Here is a 5,740-nt window from a genome sequence, read left to right as displayed (position 1 = left end):
GGCAGTTTTCTCTGAATTATTGCAGACCATTATCCTGATCAATTTAGACACCCAGTAATTTTTGCTAAGTTTCATTTTCTCTGGGTTTATTTACAATGTCATTTGATTTCCTTTTCAACTAATGTATTTTTTCTAGTATTTTCTTAGTCTAGCATAGCCAATTCCTAAGCGCTAATGTTGTTTTCTTCGCATTCTCAAATAAAGCCGTTTTAGTGTTCGCATTTGTCAAAACGCAATTCTGTTAATTACTTCAACCTCGGATATAAATATACAAGACTTAAACAAACCTGTTGCTGGGAAATTTAGCCTAGCCTGATATTATTTATCCTAAGTAATCCCTCAGCCATGAATATGCATGAGGCTCGAAAACATTGCTGCAGACGCAAATGTTTGTCAGAGAGCCAAATGTACATGCTACTGTTTACATAAAATTTTGACGAAAATAAGACCTTATTCCGTAGAACTTAATATCAATAAGTGCAAAAAAACATGGTAATTGTTTCTCTAAAGTTGAACGAAGGACTAATACTAATATAATGCAATTTAATAATATTTTTTCTCACCTTTTCAACTCGTAGTCACCACAACAAGATTTCCAGGAAATCGCGTAGTAAACGAGACAACAGCGATGAGATTCTTGCTCTACAACGAGTTTGCGTTACCCTGTGACGACTGGTCATGCACAGTAGATGGCATAAGGAAAACTCATAGTCGTAGTCGTACTCCTTCTCCGATCTGAAGGTCCCTAATGACGTTGTGCGAGCGCTTTTTGATTTTTATGTTCATTTTCCACCTGGTTAGTTTTGTAGACGTTTTTCTGCAGTCTATTGTATTCTTTTGGTAGTTTTCTTCTAGGTGTTGCCTTTGGGTTAGTCTCGCATTTAGTAGGTATTGTTTTCACGTAACTATTGCAAATTTTGTCCCACTAGTTTTCCTATAAATTGTACCTTGAGTTTAATGCAAATTTGGGAGGTTGCAGGTTGTTTTTGGGTGTGTTTCTGCATGATGTAGAGCTAACTTAGAGCCTTTTTGCCTCAAGAAACCGTCTAGAACCGGGTTGATTTCAAGCTGTAAATAGTTAACATGTGTACAGAGCTTACAGAGTTCCTGTTTTTTAGTATATTGAGACATTGTTTAATAACGTAAGCCGCCGACTGTGTTCGCAAGAATGGCCAAGTAAATCACTTGAAGTTAATGTCCACACCCGTCGTCTGACATTTCAGTTCTTATAGCACACAGCTATACAGGCGTCATTGGTATAAAACCAAGATTTCTCCCATCGATGGGTTACCATATGTTCTTAACAATGGTGCTCCGTGAGCGCCACACGCCGAGCTCTGCTATTATCCAGTACAAAGGTAACAACCTCCTGAACAAGACCCTGGTGTCTGAGGCTACCGTATCGCTGTACAGGAAGAGCGTTCACAGCTTATGACATGGGAAGTGGCGACAAAGTTTCCTGGTGTCTTTGGAGAAGTTGTCGGACAACTGGCCGGTGAACACAAGATCAATTTGGATGAGACAGTCTCCCCAGTTCAACCTGCTCCCCCAAGAAGAGTTGTGCTAAGGCCTAACCTTAAAGAAGCCATGGAAGACTTGCAAGCACAAGGAATTATAGCCCCAGTGACCACACCCACTGAATGGATCAGTTCTATTGTGTCCGTCCCTAAGAAGAACGGCAAATTGCACATATGCCTTGACTTGAAAGACTTGACTGTAGAGGCTGTACAGACTGTATTCGAGAACTTAAAAGACAAGGTCTTGCATACCCCTGTCTTGGGTTACTACAGTCTGCAAGATGAAGTCACTATTCAGTGCGATGCCTCTCAGACTTGGCTTGGAGCAGCCCTCTTGCAGAATGGGCAGCAAGTGGCACATGCCTCTCGAGCACTAACACCTACAGAGTTGCGGTATGCCCAGATTAAGAAGGAGCCGTTGGCGATTGTTTTTGCCTGTATTCCTTTTGACGCATAGGTTTATGGCCATAAGCAAGTAAGTGATCATACAGACTGACCACAGACCACTGGCATCAGCTCCCAAGCATCTGCGATGCATGCTGTTGCGGCTGGAAAACTACAGCCTGCAATTGACTTACAATGAAGGAAAAGAAATGCTCCTTGCTGACACTCTGATTTGCGCCTACCTGGCAGAGGTATATGTCTGACCTAGAACAACAAAGAGAATATCACCAAATTACAGAATGTCCAACACTTTGCAAGTAGGACTATAACCCATTCGCAGAAATTTGATCACATTACCCCTGTTCTTAAAAACTGAAATGGTTGTCTGTCGCATTCATGCTTATCTACAGGGATTGCATACTGGTTTTTAAGTATTTAAGGGGACTGGTCCCTGACTATCTTGCTAAGAAGTTCAAAAAGAGGTCTGAAATCCACAATAAAGACACGGAACAAGAATAAGATGGACATACCATGGTACAGAACGGCCGCAGGCCAAAGAACCTTCCATTATCGAGCAGTTTCACTGTGGAATTCCTGACCCGAAATGCTCACAGAGCTAACAAAACCTTGCATCATTCAAAAAGGAATTTGTGCATTATTTGCCCTATGGGCTCTCCCATAATTGCCATTCTAGCGAATTTAGTTATGGAGCACACTGAGGAGAGGGCACCCGCACCCCCCCCTCACCCAGCTAAATGGTGGTACTGGTACATTGATGATAGCCACGCCTGCATCCATAACCAATTAATAGAAGAGTTCCGTGCCCACCTGAATTCAATCGACCCACACGTCTAATTCACCTATGAGGTTGAGCAAGAAGGCACTATCTCTTTTCTGGACACAAAAAACCACCAGAGGGACCGATGGTTTGATCATTGTTACTGTATACCATAAGCCCAAAAATACAGACAAATACCTAGATTTTGACTCGCATCATCATGTTCAGCACAAGCATGCCATTGCACGGACTCTGCTAGATCGAGCCACCTCTATTCCGTCCACAGACAAGGAAAAGACCGCCGAAGTTCAGCATGTAACCGCAATGCTTAAAGCCATTGGCTATCCGACACGGTTCATTAACAGTTGTAAATCCCGTAAACCACACAAAAGACAGGGGAACCAGGCACTCACACGTAATCTGGTCGCACTTTTCAATGCTAAAGGCGCCTCTGAGAAAATTACAAGAGTGCTAAACCAACACAACATCAAAGTGCTGCACAAACCTGGCTGCACCGTCAGCTCCTTTTTTAGAGGACCGAAAGATCAACGAAAGAAAGAGGACACAAGGGGCACTGTTTACAAGATCAATTGCAACGATTGTGCTGCAGAATACATTGGCCAGACGTCATGCGCCTTAAAAACCAGAACCAAAGAACATTCTAAAGCTACCACGTGTTTTAACAAAAACTCTCAACTGGCCCAACATTCCCCAAAAACTGCCATTTTTTTCCGCCATTCAACTCTACAGGAAGGTGCAAGGTGTTTTTTGCGTATCATCTGGCGATAAATCATTTCTTTGTTGTACTTCTGTTAGGGAAAAATAGTATTAAGCACTTCTGTCAATTCAGAGAGCAGTTTTCACAGCATGAAAAAAGGCATTTACGGACAATTAAAGTTACGTAAATCTGCGTAAAGTTGGGTCAACTACTTTACGCCACTTTTACATCTCTTATAAAGTCTTGTAAAGGTACGTTTACGCCTTAAAACGTAAAGCTTGCGTAAAGGTGGTTTAAAGTCGATGAGCCTAATTTACTTTTCTTTACGCACATTATAAAGTTTGCGTAAAGTTGAACTTTACTAGACCGCAAGTAAAGTTGCTGGAAAGCTAGGGTAAATGTGTTCAGTCAGATAACGCTTGTTTTTGTTTTACGTGATGGTTTTAAACCGCATCTTTCGCAAAATTACGAAGCTTTCATAATAGTCTAGCACAAATGCACTCTGCCCGCAGGGTAGTGCAGACGACATGATGTGTTTCTCTCAGGCCCAGTTCAAACGTCGCAATTCACATGTGCCGAATACAACTCAAGAATTATCTGCATGTGAAATGCGACGTTTGAATAAATTAAACTCGACAGAATTGAATTATATTCGACTGAAGTTCCGCAGTGGTTTCAAACGTCGCATTTCACATGTGCCGAATAAAAAACAAGCAGTTCTCATTGGCTTACACTAAATCAACATTTATGAAATATGATCCGTCCAGTCGCGAGGGAAGGTTAAAATTCTAGTCAAAAATGGGCCAAATTAAGAAAGACTCCAGACGTTTCTCCGTGTCGTGTTGTGTAGTCAAGCCGCCATTTTGCATTCTTAGCGCCAGTTCCTCTCGGACTCGTCTCGTGTTCATCCATCCCTGATCCCGCCGCGCCAATCTCCACGATCATGGACCCAGATGAAGTGAAAATCTAGGCCATCTTTGTCAGTGAATTTGTATCCGTCCACCAAATTGATAGTTTTAGTAATTAAGAATGTATATATTTGCTTATTTTTCATGGCAGTCTTGTTTCCAACCATTTTGGACTGAAATCCCTTGTCGTCAAGGAGGCCAAATTTTGCTTAATGATTAGCTAAATCTATCAACTTCCTGTTCTCCAAATTAGAAGCCAACAGGAAGTAAAGCGAATTTCCGCGAACAGAAATGGGTTATGATTGTAAGTATCAATTTGGTGGACGGATACAAATTCACTGACAAACCTTAACCCTAGATTTTACCTTCTCGTGGAGATTGACGCGGCGGGATCAGGGATGGATGAACACGAGACGAGTCCGAGAGGAAGTGGCACTAAGAATGCAAAATGACGGCTGGTCAAGACACAGCACGACACGGAGAAACCTCTCGAGTCTTTCTTAATTTGGCCCATTTTTGACTGGAATTTTAACCTTCAAATGGGTAAAAGTTTCATTTTCATTTAATTTTATGTTTTTTTCATGATCCCCGGCGATCCGAGTTGATCCGACCCGGACTGGCGGTCCGAGTTGATCCGGTCCGACTTTGTACCTGAAATATAGTGTTTTGACTGGTTGACAATTCGACTGGGCTTTTCGCACATGGCTCTTCCTGGCGATTTTCTGATTTCCGTTTGTGTGAAAATCAGCGCAGCGTGTACATGGGCCTTTAAGTACGTACAGTACTGTCTTTCTAAAAGATATCTTGCACTGTAGACACTATATCATATGACAACACTGAAGATAGAAACACAATTTTCAATGTGACATGTTTGTATTTCAAAAATTTACCACTAATTGAACAACTCGTTACCAGAGGTGTGTTGCATTAAGTTGGCTGAGTGCGACGCAATTGAGAGATTTAAATAGTGATATAGATACATGTATTTCAGCAAGGATCCACAGTACATGTACATTTACACCACAGAAACTGGTTGCAGTGATTTCTCTGTTGCCTAACCAGACCTGTGTAACACTGTGAGTCAAATGTAATCTAAATAGCATGATGTACAGCCTTTAGAATCTCTATGCGGTGGCCAATTTACATTATCAACTCTGTTGATAAAACAAATTTTTTGATATACATTGTATTTTGTTTTCTTTAAAGACCAAACATTACTTACAACTAGGACTTCCCTAAGTCCATTAAGTCCATAACTTAAAGTACCCCATTCACACCAACAAGACATGTTTAATGAACCTAGGTTTGACAAAATGAAAACCACTCACAGAAAAATGTACGACTGGCTTCTATATGAGATTCAGGTGACTTTCAATACATACTTTGATATGTGCTAAATTTGTAGTCAACAAAAACCAGTATTCATGATTTAAAA

General features: G+C 41.1%; 1 protein-coding gene across 1 annotated transcript in view; it reads right to left on the bottom strand.

Moving 5' to 3' along the window:
* Positions 1-5,535: 5,535 nt before the first annotated feature.
* LOC138035264 (uncharacterized) overlaps positions 5,536-5,740 on the bottom strand; it is a 3,062-nt gene continuing 2,857 nt past the window's right edge. Inside the window, exon 1 of the mRNA XM_068882072.1 lies at positions 5,536-5,740. This exon is cut by the window's right edge and continues 2,857 nt beyond it. The gene's annotated coding sequence lies outside the window, so the exon portion shown is untranslated.

The sequence above is a fragment of the Montipora capricornis genome, unplaced genomic scaffold, assembly GCF_036669925.1.
Source record: "Montipora capricornis isolate CH-2021 unplaced genomic scaffold, ASM3666992v2 scaffold_351, whole genome shotgun sequence".
In the NCBI taxonomy this organism is placed as follows: domain Eukaryota; kingdom Metazoa; phylum Cnidaria; class Anthozoa; order Scleractinia; family Acroporidae; genus Montipora; species Montipora capricornis.
This window is presented reverse-complemented; position numbering and strand designations above follow the sequence as displayed.